This window comes from Pleurodeles waltl, chromosome 3_1, assembly GCF_031143425.1.
Source record: "Pleurodeles waltl isolate 20211129_DDA chromosome 3_1, aPleWal1.hap1.20221129, whole genome shotgun sequence".
Classification (NCBI taxonomy): Eukaryota; Metazoa; Chordata; class Amphibia; order Caudata; family Salamandridae; genus Pleurodeles; species Pleurodeles waltl.
The window spans coordinates 1,758,786,472-1,758,802,348 of record NC_090440.1 but is presented as its reverse complement, the minus strand read 5'-3'; the positions used below and the strand labels follow the sequence as shown (position 1 = coordinate 1,758,802,348).

Genomic DNA, 15,877 nt, shown 5'->3' with positions numbered 1-15,877 from the left:
TATTTTGGTGTTCTGCTAATTAGAGGTCTTTGAGAGAACTTACCTCTTTTGAGGCGTCAAGTTCTCATTCACATTGACTGCTGTGGGCATTTAGTAGTTTAAGAATAATTTACAGGAGAATACATTTAAACAGTGTTCTGATGCCGCCTACTGGTCATTTTTCAACAATGCATTGTTTATTTCAATGACAGGATTATTTACTGTATTCGTGTTTTATTTAAAACATTTCTCTTCATTCGGAAATAGACCTTAATTAACGCTTTGTAAGTGGTGATATGTTTTGAGAAAGCTACATTACTTACTGATTCCTCGGTAGTAGCGTCTGTAAAGAAGGCGGTAGCTTCGTCAATGCATGCTATTGTTAAAGATTTTGGTACGGTTATTCTTTTGTACCAGACGATTCCCAGACTCAGCCCGCTAGTGGAAGGAGGCCAGGCATTGTACCCACTGAAAAAGTGGCAGCCACAGTCAATAAATAGATCCCTGTTCTACGTAGATCCGACTCATAAAGTACAGTGCCACATAAAAATGTCCTTATGAGGAAACTATTTACTGTGGAACACACGTCTTCATATTATGATGTTCAGCTTTGCTAGAACATTGAATGAAAATATCTAGTCTTTCCTTGAATCTGGTCCTCAACCAGTTGCTGAAATCTCATACCAAGAGATGACAACCAAGGCAACCAAAATACCACATACCACAGTTCTGCTTCATTACACAGATACGTACTCTGATAATCGGGTTTATACCCCTAACTCAGACACAGATAATGAAGATTCCAACTTCGATTGGTTTGGTGTTTGTGCATCCTTTCTGCTCAGATGTATCTTTGCCACATACTGCAGATTATGCCCCTTCTATGATTAAAACATTTCTTGATACGTCTATATCAAACAGATTAAAAGCAGTTCAATTCGGGGCAGGTTTTGGCTATTTCTGTATAGTGACTCAAAGGTATGTTGAGTAAAATGATTTTAAGTTCATCGAATTGGCTTCCTCTGAAGTAGGACTTTCTGCTGAGGGCCTCCTATTTGGTGAAAAATAGAGGAAATATATATTTAAATATGCTATCTCTTTGCACCCCAATTTACCCTATGCAAAATTTAGTAGCGACCAAACACATGCTGCCTTTTATAAGGTTAACTGCATTGTTCACACCTTCCCTTACAGGGGCATGAATTCCTTTTGTCTTACAAAAACATAAAACTAGCTTTCTTTGCCCATAGATCCCTCTGTCCTTCCAACAGTTAAGTTTTTTTAACGAACAAGTGTAAAGAGGATCCATTAGGCGTCACTTTGACAGCTCCTTTCTTTTTTCTCATCCAGACAACTTACTAATACATTAGGATGTTCAAGTCTTTCTAAAGAAAGGGGCAATAGAACCTTCTCTTTTACTTCTGATTAGTTTTTTGAAGGAACATATTTCTTGTCAAAAAGAAAAACAAATGATTTCTATAATAAATCTCAGGTTTTTTATTTTGTGGTTTATCATGATTTCAAGATGGAGAAAATTGCCCATCTCAAGGACTGTTTTCTTCTATGTCAGACTAGACCTCAAAGATGCTTATCTGACCATTCCAACCTTAAAGGACCTTAAATACGCTCGCCAGATATTCTGGCGGTGTCAGATGCATCAGTCCACTTCTCTTTATTTTGGTGTTTCTTCAGCCTATTGCAGTTTCACCTAGTTTCTCACACTAGAGGTCGTACAAGTAAGAGTTCACGTTATTGATCTATTGATTCTTATAGACAACATCCTTCTTACGTATCAGAACAGGTTTATTTTACTTACTTTAAACTATCATTTCACTCTTAGAAAATCTTGGTTTTCTGATAAACTCTGAAAAACATCTTGTTTTCCCTACTCACGTTCATGATTGTTTGAGGTTCCTGATCTATGCAAGATCTTGCACTCTGTACCCTCCTCAGTCCAAGCTGTCAGTGATCTGAAAAGAGCTCTTCCTTTTCCTCCGCTATTATCACATTTCTGTATGAAGTCTTTCCAGAATTTTCAGGCTGTTAGCCTCTTCAATCCTGGCAGTCTTCCAGACCCTCTCTATTACTCTGCCCTTTAACATGTCACCGTATGTCATTTTCTCAAAGGTCTATCATATTCTAATTTCACTCCTTTCGGAGCAGAGATGAAGGAAGAGACTGCCTCGTGTCTGGATAATCTTTGTAACTGGAGTGGGAAATCCTCCTCAATTTTGTCCTCTACCTATGCCGAGAGTCTGATGCCAGTATATCAGGCAGGGGTGGTCACTGCAACCAACTCACAAATGGTGGACTATGGTCTGAGAAGTAGTCATTATTTTTTTAGATCTGCTTACCACTTCCTTTGCGATTAATACATTGACAAAGTATCAACTTCCTTCTTCTGGCTTCCTGAGATTGGACAACCTCACAGTGGTAAAGTATATGCATCTCAAAGGAGGCAGAAGTGGAAAACCGTTGGACGTTCTTACTCCAAATACCTGTTCTGTGTCCACCATACAGGTATAGATTGCAACCTATGGTCAGTAACAGACTACAATCATTGGGAGCTTCATTCCCCAATTTTTCCATTTCACCTTAATCTTCGGAGTCCTTTCACAATAGATCTGTTTGCATCACACTTAAACTTAAATTCTCAGCATTCAAGGTTTTCCAGTTGGAGGGTGCATCCTATTTTAGTAGCTACATACACATTTCTCCACACTTGGTCTTCAGGACTACTTTATTTCTTTCCTCCTTTTTTTGATGATTTCCAAATGTCTATCCAAAATCTGAAGGGGATTCCGGCTCTTTGATCAGACCTTCCAGAGACATCTTGCAATTTCCAAATACTGCTTCCCAGGGGCGATTGCGTGTCCTAATTACTCAAGGTCAGTAAGCTGACTATTTTAATATGCCTTGTTTCTGTTAGAGGCGTCTTTGACGTCAGAGCTTTACATCAGTCTTCCATGCAATTTACTCTTCCAGGAGTTTTATTTGTGTAATATTTCCAGACAAATAAAAACACTTTTCTCTACTGTGGAATGTTCTTTTTTTCCTGTCCATTCTAAGCTTTGTGTGGTCCAAAGTCTCAGGGAATATTAATATTGAACCTGAGGTCTCAGAACATCTGTCTATCAATTATTGATTTCCATTTAATTATCCCACTTTTGAGTTTATTTGTTCACTTTGGCGAGATGACACCCATGTATCCTTCATGCGGTGGTGCAAATTTTTATTTGGATACACATTCTGCAAGGGGCATTCAGAAGATATCCTGAGAGGAGCTGATTGGCCTGTTCTGTTTTCATCCCCTTTGGTCTAAACCAATGTTATCAAATGTTATCAATATGATCTGCAACAGCACAATAGGAGCCTCTTGTCTTGATATAAATATGAATTTTCCAAGTAGTGACAGGCATGTGAACACAGAATGGAGAACTCATAGTCCTCCAGGCTTACTGCAAAGACATCATACTCATCACCTTATTGAACATGTGCACTGGCAACTTTTTCATCTGACCTCTCTGAAGTCTATTTTTTTCTTGATTTCTACCTGTCCTGCACAAATTTTGTAATCATGAAGTGGACCATTAGAAAACAATGGAACTCCACTTAGGAAGTAAAACAAAATGGTCACCTCTGTCATAAGTTAATTTGTCTTTCTGTGAATTGGCTGGCTCCTCACCAATAAATATGTGAAGGAACTCAGTCGTGTTCATTACTTCAATTTCATTTGTCCCTGTCCTAATTAGGTAACCAGTGTCCACATTGTACACGGAAACTGGCTTGCAACCAGCCATCTGGGCGTTTAACACCCTAATATCGAAGTTTTAGTGAATTCTTCTAATTAGCACAATGATAATATTTTCCTTTGGCAGTGGCGGTAGAGCTTTTGGCTCACATGCATTTTTTGGCTTTGAAACTATTAAAAATCTCTCCAACTTATGGCTTAGAAGCCTGTGTTCAAATATTGCTGGCACGTTATGAAACGTTTGAGTAACATTTTCTAAATTGCATGCTTTAATGTCCACTTTTACAGTCAAAAGGGAAAAGAAAGCCAGGAGCTGGATTGTAAAGATTGTGTAGAATCGGTTGGTAGATGGTACTGAAGTCACCTTTAAAAGCAGCATCTTTGATTGAAAACCTGGAGACCCCGGCCACTGCTTGCATCCCACCTCATTCCATCCCAAAGTGCAACTCACAACAACACCCAGTGCTGTACAGCCATGTAGCCAAGTAGATTGTGATAGAAAGTCCTAATTCTTTTAAAGACATGGGAGTAGTGCCCCACCAATTATTTGATTGAATATTTCTGCAAGTTCTCCCCATTTACTGCTTTCCGCACTTAAATGCTTCATCTTTTTCATTTGTTGTTTTTATTATTATTGCATATATTTTCCTTTCTAGCTACAGCACCAGCGGCACCACATAGTTCTTGAACACTTTGCAAACAATGTTTGTGCTATTGTTCTGTGCTATTGTTTCAACTGCTTTTTACTACCGTTTCCGCATTGAATTTAATCCTATTCTGCAACAGAAAATGAAAGACCTATGTTAGCTGCCTGTTCATATACTACCTGCATGTTGATTATCCGCTGTGAGAAAACAGGGTTGATTGCAGAGACCCCCTGAGTTTTTACTCCCATTTTTCCCTTTTTGCTGGTGTTTTTCTGACTTTAGTGGTGCCCTGGGTACTGCTAACCAGTCCCAGGGCCTGTGCTCTGTGTAAAATCAGTATGTAAATTAGGCTAATTATAATTGGCTAAGTCAACCTACCTATAAGTCCCTAGTATATGGTAGGGCATGTAGGTTTAAGGACCCTAGCATAGGTAGTGCACCCATAGGTGCACTGCTGAGGTGACCAGTGTCATTTTAAAGGCAGGCCTGCCTTACTGGCTGTATTTAAGTTAAGGTGACATGCAAATTCGACTTTGGAATTAAAAGTAGTTCCAAAGTCTTAAACTACCTTATTTTTACATATAAGTCACCCCTAACGTGTGTTCTGTGTGCCCCTAGGGCTGGGTGCCATGTAACTATAAGCAGGGGCCTTATAAAAATAGTTTTATATGCCCTTGTGAGGTAAAGCAGCCAAATTCGTTTTCCCCTCATTGTAGTGAATGACCTCCATAGACTAGAATGAGGAGACTTTATTTTAATTCATGAAGTCCCCTTTAGTATCAGACACCTTAAGTGTGATATCAAATTAATTGTTATAATAAATCCCAAAACTTACAATTGATGAATTTAATATAACTTGTTCAGGTAAAGAGTTTTAAAATTTACCTGAAAAGTTGCAGACTTCAGCCCTGTAGTGGTTTGCTGCTTTGTTCTGATTGGCCAGCCTCTGGCAGCCTGGCCAGGCTGCCTTGGTGAAGTATGAAATGGCCGGGCTCAACATAAAGAGATGTGCCTGGGGGAGGAGATCTTCCCTCCGTAGATGGGGAAGCAGGAAGGGGGAGGGTTGCCAAACTGGTCTTCAAAGGCAGGGAAGGACATTTGAAGAAAGCCAGCACCTCCCTCACATCCTGCAAACCCAGAAAATTAGGTGCCCACCTGATTTGATTAGGAGCGGGCAGGAGAAGGTCGTGTTTAAGATTTTTAGCCACACCACTGGGTGTGCTCAGCTAGATGTAACCTCCAAAAATCAGTTTCAGCCATGATGGATTCTTGAGAAATGTTGCTCCCTGGGATTGATTTTTGCCACACTTCCCAGGAAGTGGTCATCACAGGAAGAAGGACCCTGCATCTGATTGGAGAACCAGGACCCCCTGTTTTTCACCCAGGAGCAAGGATACAACTGGCAGACCTGCACCCACACCTCAGATCCCTACCAGATTCCAACAAGGAAGAACTACAGAAAAAGAAGGACTGCCCTGCTGGACCCCTGACCTGCACCTGGACACTGCACTCTGGAGGACTGCACCAGCTGCCCACTTGGGCTCCACCGCAAGAAGGACTTTGCCTGGCTTCAACTGGTTCAAGGAGGGACTCCCTGTTTGCTACAGGTTAAAACTTGCTAACAAGAGTCCCCTGCACCAACTCCTGAAGAAACTGGCCTGCTGACCACTGTCTAGTGGCCAAAAAGGAGTTTGTGCCAGGTGCATTCTGGGAATTGTGGTCTGCACCCTCAAGGAGCGTCTCAGAGCTTCTGGAACCTTGGGGCAAGCTGGGGACCTGAAAAGAACCTTAAAGGAACACCTAGAGAAGTTTGGAGAACTTTTGGAAAAAAGCTCCATAAAGGGACCGACCCATCACAACAACTCCAGCCGACTTGCCTCAACCACGACCCGGCCTGACTTGCAGGTCTGTCCCAGTGAAGAAAATCTCTGAAAAAGCGACTAAGTCCGAACGTAGGGTTCCATCACGGTCAGCCTCAAACTTTGACTTTGCCCCGGTCAAGGTGCGACCAGATGACCAGATTGTCGCTATTCGTTTCTAAGCGCTAAAAAGCATTAATTCTTTCAAAATTCATATCTGTGGTTCCCCTTCTCCAATTCTAATTGTTTTGGTGTCATTTTAAAGCTGAACATATTTCAAATTTTTATAAATTGGTTTCAGATTTTTAAACTGTTTCCTGTGTTTTATTTAATTAATGTTTTTTGATATTTGAACGCTGTACACTTTGCCCCCTAAGTTAAGCCTTGTCGCTTGTATCCAAGCTACCAAGGGTTGAGCTAGGTTTAAATTATTGAGACCTAACTGGACCTAAGTGGAGGTTAGTAGCCTATTGCTAAGTATAGGTACTTACCTGCCCTTACCAATAACCCATTTTCCAACACCCGCCTTTGTCGATGACATTGGTAGTCTTATATCAGAGCCTGCTGGGTATCTTCCTTTCTCATTTTTAAATTATTATTGGCTACTGTATATGCTTAACACTTTCTTTCTGCCTTTGGAAATACATGTAAGAATGACAGCATATACCTTAGCCCGTGTCTTTAATAAAATTAGGACTTCCCAGCATAATCTGCATGCACAAGTCACATTCTTATATATCACCTCCTCCCTCAGGATGTGTGCTGTGGTTAACAGCTGACATCAGCCTGGTTCAGCTTCCCATGTATGAAAGGTGGCAGTGCCTCAGGCTGTAGAAACAGACATCCCACAGAGTTAAAGAAGAGTGGTAGCTTTCCGTGGAAGCTATTAATCACAGTAAATACTAGTAAAGGAAAAATGAACAATGGACTTATTTGGAGCCTATCTGTGCATGTATGTGAAACATCAACAAGTCCTCAGGTGGAATAGTTAAAGTAAAACACTGAGTATATAGTTGGGATCCCAGTGCTATCAATACTTATGTTTGCTTCGTTCTTTCCCTTAGATAACCATGTTTCTATCAATGATATTTACATAAATGTAGTTTTGTTTATCATAACAGTGTGTGCTTATGTGGTTTGAGAGTAGCATTGAGGGTTAGCAATTAATGATCACACCACAATCAGAGGAATTTGGATAAATATGATTATTTCTCAGTGTAGAGTTCAATGCTTCTTTGGTGATTGAAGTATTTATGAATGAGAACCATTGATTGCTTTTACTATCTTTGTCAAATGGAAAACCAAAAAGACTGCACGTACAAGACTCTTTACCCTTTCAAAAGGCAATAAGGAGTGAATATCGTATGGTGGCTACTTTCAGCAGTTAAACATGGGCCCTGATAGATGAAGCAGCAGCATTCTACCATGGCTTATGGGAAGAGCTCAAAAATATCTTTGGTTGTGACCAAAGCATTGGTTCGACCACTGTATTACTAGACTCTCTGACCACCTTCACGTCTTATCTAAACCTGTTACCTCTTCTGGATCCATAGGATGGCTTACTGGATAAAATCCTGCCACAGTCAGTATAGGCAATTACATTGAGAACATAAAGGATAAACTGCCAACACAACAAAATGCACCCGCAGAAGTTGTCAGATCTGCCAGCATAACACAAAATATAAACAATGTGCACCCATTTCAAGCATCTCACGCTTCGAAACACACACCCACATGGTGTACTTTGATACCTAGGTGGATAAGGGTTTCCACACCCCAAAAGGGGGTAGTAAGTGCTCTACAAATGCTATAACACAATATTGTCAGAGAGGAACTACAACTGACTTGTCCTGAAAATATACATCTGCTATGCCACAGCACAAACCTAAATCCTACAAGTCATGATTGATATGGGCAACTGGGAAGTAAGCTTAAGGTTACCAATCCACTGGAAAAACCACCCTGTGATTCATGTCTTTAGACTGAAAATGTAATTCTAGGCTATGTGTTTAATTTGGCTAGTTTAATTTATCTAGTGTAACCTGCCCTTGAGTGCATGGAATAGGCACTCTGACCGGGGTACATCTCTGCTGGACGGGAGTCCACTTGGTGTAAATAGTGATTTATTTGGAATTGTAGTTTCTCGTCTTTAATTTGAACACTAGTTTAAAAACTTCAATTTGATGTGCTTGGCTTTTATTTTATTTCTAGAGTAAGCAGACAAAGAGTTATTTAGTTATTTGATTTGAAAAAGATTTTGTTATCATTTTCCTGTTTCATGGATAAGTTGTGCTGTGGTTTCAGAGCAGGGAGCAGTGCTAGTACTGGTGATATGTCATCACAAAGCAATGTTATAATTGGTTGGCTACTGACAAAGCAACACTTTGATAGGTTGACTTTTGACAGAGATGTGCTGCAGTTGGTTGTTGTTCACTACATAATAGGTTGTGATTTGGAAGTGATTTTTGTAGCTTATAGCGTGTTTCTTTTGAGAATAGACAATGGAAAGTTGGTCAGCAAAGCCTAAAGTTACTGAGATGCCTAGAGAGGGTCAGGAAATGGCATCTTAGGGAGTGCCAGATTATGAAATGATGAAAGAGATCGGGTAATATACTTGTACCTGAATTTCAGAATGGGACACATATACTGCACATGATGAAGTTTTACATTTTCTATTAGAGGTGCGTTCAGTGTTAGGAATTTATTGTTTTTTTAATACAAACCATGTATGACATGAAACATGCTCAGAAATGGTTTGAGGCAATTAATAAATGGGGCTGCATGGCTACCAAAAGAAAGAGAGATTAAAAGAAGTTAATTTAGACAATAGCTTGAGGGCAAACTAGATCATCAAGAGAAGGGAAGATATAATTGAATGTGTAAAAAAAGATCCCCGCCAGAGTTACTGAAAAGAAAGAGCAGGATAAAGAGAAAACAAAAAGGGAGGATGAGCAAGCTAAATATACAGATGAAGGTGATACATTTTTAAGTGAACTTTTAAATTCTACACATCCTCCATATAAAGTCAGACGAGCAAGCACAACTCAGGACACTGCAGGGGTTGAGACAGGTGCAGGGGGAGACAATGCCATACTGCAAAGGTCTACAGGAGTGGTACAGAGTGCACCAATGGGAATTACAGTGACAACAGCAGTGCCTAGTGTAAGTGGAAATGTAATGCTAGAGAAACAGACACCTGCCTTTGCAGTCATTGAATCTCCACCTGAAGAAGTTAGTATTGGTATTTTAAAAATGCATTTGGCAAACTGCTGCAAGAGTATTGACATATAATGCTGATGAAATTAGATATTTAATAAAGTAAGCTGCTAGGTGTGACAATGATGCACAATAAATTGGAGGAATTAGCTGATGAGTTAGATATAGTAAAATGAATAATGTTAACCGAAGTTATAAAACACATCATGAAATAAAGGAAATGGGTTTGATTACATAATGGATTACTTTAAAGATTTAACTGAGAAAAAACAGTATTGTATTCATTTGAAGAAATATTGAGAAAGATGGAGGAAAGGGACAGCTATAAAAAAAGATTAAAAGGTTGTTGAGAGAAAAGAGAGAAATGTTGCAGTGATTCTAAAGTAGGGACAGGTTCAATTTTGGAGTTTCCTGTACAGGAAGTTCATGGAGGGAATTTTGTGAATCTCCCTTGAACTGTGGCTGATTTTCATGCATTTACACATCATTTCCTGAAGATGAGAGAGGATCTGGCAAAGTAGTGTGATGAATTACTTAAAATGACTCACATTTCTCAGATGTTGTATACCGATTTGAATTCGCCTTTTAAAACTGTGGTCCCTGGAAGCTTGTAGCTAGAATGTTAGGCTGTTGTTTGATGGCCCATACGAGAACTAGCTAGACTTGGTCCTAATAACGAGCCAGCTACAGAGATAGCAGATAAATAAAAGGTTGTGACTGAATACTCAAGAAAGCGAGTTCTTGAGAAAAATATAAATTGGCATTCAATTTTGAGAACTACACAGGAGCTGAATGAGTCAGTACATTCCTTTTATGAAAGGTTGATGCATATTTACAAGAAGCATAGGAGAGTCAAAAAGCCAGAGAAGGATAGAATTAGTGGTTTTGTTTCTGCCATCATGAAAAGATTGAGAGCAGAGATTAGTAATTATATTCAAAAGAGTGAATTGTTTTGGCAGACAAAGGGTATAGACAAGATCTTGATGTTGGCAAAAAAACAACAGTGAATACTTTGAAGCAAAGCAAGAAAAACTTAAGGAAAAGCTTGTGACTGCTCAGAAAATACAGTTTGAGAAAGGATTGTGGAATCAAATTGGTTCAGATATGAATTTTGTGGAGAACAGAGTTAATGGAAAGAAACAGTTAAAGCAAGGTGGAAAAGTGATGGAACGAATAAGCATGTTGAAAAAGAATACAGCATGTCAGTGTTGTGGGAATATCAGACATTGGAAAAGGAAGTGCTCACAGATCCCCAACAAAATTTAAGTAAATTCAGAGAGAAATCCACAGATGCAGAGATATGATGTTGAATATGGAAAATTCAGAGCATAATGCGCAGAATCAAAAATCATTTTGAGTGCCAATGATTTCAGCTCCAGAAATGCAGCAAACTATGAGAAGTAAGATGCCTAATAATCCAGGATATCACCGAAATACTATAATTCCAAATGATGAGATGGCATTGAGTTGTGCACAATGATGGTGCTTGGAGTGAGAGGAAGATTGCTTACTTGGAACAGTCTTGTAGGTAGACCAAAGTGGCCCATATATTGACCGAGAAGTCAAGTGCCATCTTGTTTTATTATTGATTGCTACGGGGGCTACCCGTTCTACTGATTGTTCTGGGAAAGTTCTAAACAATCCATCTAGGGAAGAGGAGGGAATAGAAGTCCAAGATGTGGGGATTAGTAATAAACAAATTGTTAATCAGGCTACAGCAGACGTTCTAGTAACAATTGGTCAGATGAGGGATAAACATCAATTTATACTATGTGATTTGAGTACTGTAAATGTGCTCATAAAGGAATTACTTGCAAGATGGACTGCATCATTTATTGCACGGTGGATGTTGCAGTATTGCAGTTGAAATCCAAGATGAGGACTCGGTTTTTAAACTCAGTTCGGTAGACTCAAGAGTTGATTTGTTTCCACTTTTGACAAAAGAAGAGCTACCTTTGGATTTAAGATACTAATAAAGAAATTGATATGATTAAAGGAGAACACCCAATCAAAATAATTATTAAACCAGATCCAATATTTCCTAGAATGAAGTAATACAGACTTACAAAAGAGGCAGAAGAGGGAGTAAATTCAGTGATTGAAAAAATGGCTGAGCAGGGTATTTTTCGAGAAGTGATTGATAGTCCTTGCAATTCTCTGGTGATGAGAATTAAAAAGCTGAATGGCAAATGGAGAATCATTCAAGATCTTGAAAAGATGCATTAAATTGTTATTCCTTGTTATCGAGTGGTGCAGAATCCAGCAGTGATTCTATTTTAGATTACATCATAAGCATAATGGTATACAGTCATCAACATAAGCCAAGCATTCTTCTCAATACGTCTACATGAGGAATTGCAATTTCTTTTCATATTCCAATTTTTTAATAAGGTTCTCGTGTACTGCTGACACCTGCAAAGGTATACTGAAAGTCTTTCAATCTTTTAGCAAATATTGAAAATGATTTAGATATTCTAAAATTGTCATGCAAATCAGCCTGAATGCAGTACATTGCTGATTTACTGATTGCATCTAAGACAAAAGAGGACTCTATACTGGATACATTGGCCCAGTTGAATCAATTAGCTGAAAACTGGCATAAAGGGGGTCATTCCGACCCCGGCGGTCAAGGACCGCCGGGGCCGGGGTCGGCGGGAGCACCGCCAACAGGCTGGCGGTGCTCCGCAGGGCATTCTGACCGCGGCGGTATGGCCGCGGTCAGAACAGGAAAACCGGCAGTGTCGCGCCGGTTTTCCGCTGCCCTGAGGAATCCCCCATGGCGGCGCAGCTTGCTGCGCCGCCATGGGGGATTCCGACCCCCTCACCGCCATCCTGTTCCTGGCAGTTCCGACCGCCAGGAACAGGATGGCGGTGAGGGGTGTCTTGGGGCCCCTGGGGGCCCCTGCAGTGCCCATGCCAATGGCATGGGCACTGCAGGGGCCCCCGTAAGAGGGCCCCACTTTGAATTTCAGTGCCTGCTTAGCAGACACTGAAATTTGCGACGGGTGCTACTGCACCCGTCGCACCCTTCCCACTCCGCCGGCTCCATTCGGAGCCGGCTTCCTCGTGGGAAGGGGTTTCCCGCTGGGCTGGCGGGCGGCCTTCTGGCGGTCGCCCGCCAGCCCAGCGGGAAAGCCAGAATGGCCTCCGCGGTCTTTTGACCGCGGAGCGGCCATATGGCGGTTCCCGCCAGGCGGGCGGCGACCGCCGGCCTCAGAATGAGGCCCAAAGTCTCCCCAACTAAAATGCAGTATTGTAAAAGAGAAGTCATTTATCTTGGACACGATCTTGAAAAGAGTGTGAGGAACCTATCTTAAATACATTTCTGCAATTCAGAAATTAAGTCAGCCAACCCCACAGAGGAAGGTTGGATGTTTCCTAAAAATCTTTTCCTTGATTGCATAACCCTTACTGAGTTTGACATGTAATGATGTTCAAGATCCGGTACCATTTGATGATGACTGTCTTGATGCATTTAGGAAATTAAAAGAGAGTCTGTGTCATGCGCCTGCACTCTGGATCCCTGATTACAATATGTTGTTTTTCCTATTCTGCCATGACAAATATTGATGTGCACTTTCAATTTCCTATTCTGCCATGACAAATATTGGTGTGCACTTTCAGTTCTTATCTAGAAACTTGGATGATTAATGCTCCCACTCACATACATTTCTGGTGCATTGTATTCAATGGCTGTAAGTCTTCCAGGTTGTTTGAAATTGGTTGCAAATGTTTGTCTATTAATTGAACAAAGTGATGGAGCTCTGCCGCACAAGTGCAGAATCACAGCGTGGGCAGCGGCGTCCAGCAGATTGACCCCTCTGCGGGTCTCGACCATAATACAAGGATGAGGAGGCATTGACTTTGGTGGTCGGGAGCGCTGATCCTGCAACCCTACCACAATTGACATAACGGGGACCCGGGTGCTGAAATTGCAAAATGGCAGCAGCCGCCTGATCGCACCCTGCTCAGCCACAGTCGGCCTGTAAACAGCGTGTCCAGGCCCGCAAACCAACGACATGGGGTTTGTGGCTGACGGTCTTAAATGGAGTGGTGATGCCAGGAGAAAGAAGGGACAATTAGAATGATTGGCACAAGCCTCCCTCCACTCAGACAACAGGAAGGCAGCAGCCCAACGCTGAAGACCTGTCATACTGCCTGACCTGATGAGGTAAGAAGCTGACCTGACTCCCCTTTTTGTGCTGACTACTTTGACTCACATGTGGGGGCAAAGTTCTCTGCCGTCACGCTGATATCTAGACCTGGGGCATTAGTGGAGAGCTGACATTGCACACCCTTAGTGGCCTTGGACTTAAGCAGTGTGGCCTACTAGGACAGATACGACATGCACCTGTTTTTTCAAGCAACAGAAATAGCTGGGCAGACTGGGCACAATGAGGGCCGGATCCTGTGGGTAACCAAGCCTTTTTTTGCTGATCACATACATGCGATCTGTGAAACCAGACCTCAGCTGTATCCCCTGCCACATTGGAACTGAAGTGCTGAGCACACATCTCCTAGACCTCCATCAGTTTGGTGACCATCCCTGGGTGTGGGTTAAGCTGCCCAGAAACTACCCTTCTGGGGAACCGACTGGTGGTGTTGTATCACACAGGGGTGGCCTGACACCTCCAAGAGACCCCAACATACATTGCAATATAACTGTGCACCACTATAAAAAAAGAAATCTTCCTTAAAGAGAAGCTCAGCAAGCAGTGTGTCAAAAAAAAAAACAGAGCAGCACCCAGAATCCTCACCTGATGCATCCTCTCAGCCCATCACATCAGACTCTGACCCACTGGTGGTTGAGGAATCAGTGACCCATACCTTCCTGAAATGTGTATTCGGAACACTGCCTGATGATATTGCTGCTCTTAAAGGAGATATGGCTGCAGACATGAATGAGCTACACAAGGACATGTCTGAACTGGAGCAGAGGATGGATACCCTGGAGCAGACAGGGGACCTCCAGAGAAGAACTCCATGAACACAAGCGAGAACTGTTGGAGTTGAAAGACAAAAGTGACGATCTATACTGCTGCCTGAAAGACCCTGAAAGTAGTTCCTGCTGCTCCAACATCTGCATCAAAAGCTTCCCATTACAGGTGGACTCAGGGAAGCTTGAGGACTATGTTGTAAGACTGCTCCAACATGTTGCACCAGCCATTCTATACCTTGCTCAGGATCTCACCCACAGGGTGGATCATCCCACCATGAACCCCTGCATACCTCAAGGCATCTTTATGTATCTCCATTCCTACAAACAGAAAGAAGCCATCATGGCAGCCCTGTGTGACAAAACAACTGTAACCTTTGAGGGTGTGAAAATTGGGATCTTTCAAGATTTATCCACCATCAGGCTTCAGAATCCACTATGCCAGCCATGGCATTCTTGCGTGAAAAGGTAGTGCGTTATAGGTATGCCACCCCTTTCAGCTCTTCTTCATCTGGTACAAAGAGACTCAGGCAGTCCGCACCATAGAGGAAGTGCAATCTATCCTGGGCTTTAGTGGTGCTCCAGGGAGCGAGTGTAGCCCATCACAGAATGGGTATGCACTAACGCACCGAGGCTAAACCGAGGAGATATGCCTGAGTAGCAAGGAAATCTATGGCTATGCCAACCGAGGCAGAATGACAACAGGAACGATCAGCCCTTCTTCGGAAACTCCGACAGCAGTGCATCAGTTCCTGAAACTGAGTGATCCCCACTACACAGCGTTGTCCACTTGGACAGGCATTCCTAGCTGCAAAAGTGTTATCCTTCCTCATATTGATTTGCCCTGGGGGCATTGCCCTTTTACTGTCCCTATCTTCGAGTCGCATGGCGGAGCTCCCACCCTACCATTATCGTGGATTGCCGTAATGCACACCCACCATGGATATCGACCCCCATTGTTTGGTTAAGTTTACTCCCAGGATTTGGAGCTTTGTTGGTCTAGTGTTTTACTTGTTTTCCCTTATCCTATCCAGTGACATTTTCTGACTAATGCACACCATCTGGCTGGACAGAAGGCCAGGTGTCCATTTGGGTCCCGGGATTGATTGTCCCTACTAAGAAGCCATGCATGATACCTATCCCTCGCCCACTCAAGGTCCTTGGCCTGAATGCTCAGGCCTGAATGCTCCAGTGAAAAGCATGGCCCTCTTATCTATGCTCAGAGATGCTAAATGTGACATTTGCTTGCTCCAGGAGACTCATCGCCTTAAGAAAGACTGGCATCGTCTTCACTCCTACTGGTTTGACTGGCAGTTCTTTTTATCAGGCCTACAGAAACTGGTGGGTGTTGCTATCCTCTTTGCTACCCATTTCCCGGGCTGAACACTCCAAATACAAACGGACATCCCTACACACTTACACCTTCACTGTGGCCACAGCCTATGCTTCCAATACCGGTCAGGAGCCTTTTCTCTTGGATGCACTGGGT

The 15,877-nt window shown here is 42.1% G+C and overlaps 1 pseudogene; it reads right to left on the bottom strand.

Annotated features, from left to right (window-relative positions):
* Window positions 1-3,321: 3,321 nt before the first annotated feature.
* LOC138283619 (E3 ubiquitin-protein ligase RNF13 pseudogene) lies at window positions 3,322-4,109 on the bottom strand (annotated as a pseudogene).
* Window positions 4,110-15,877: the final 11,768 nt, after the last annotated feature.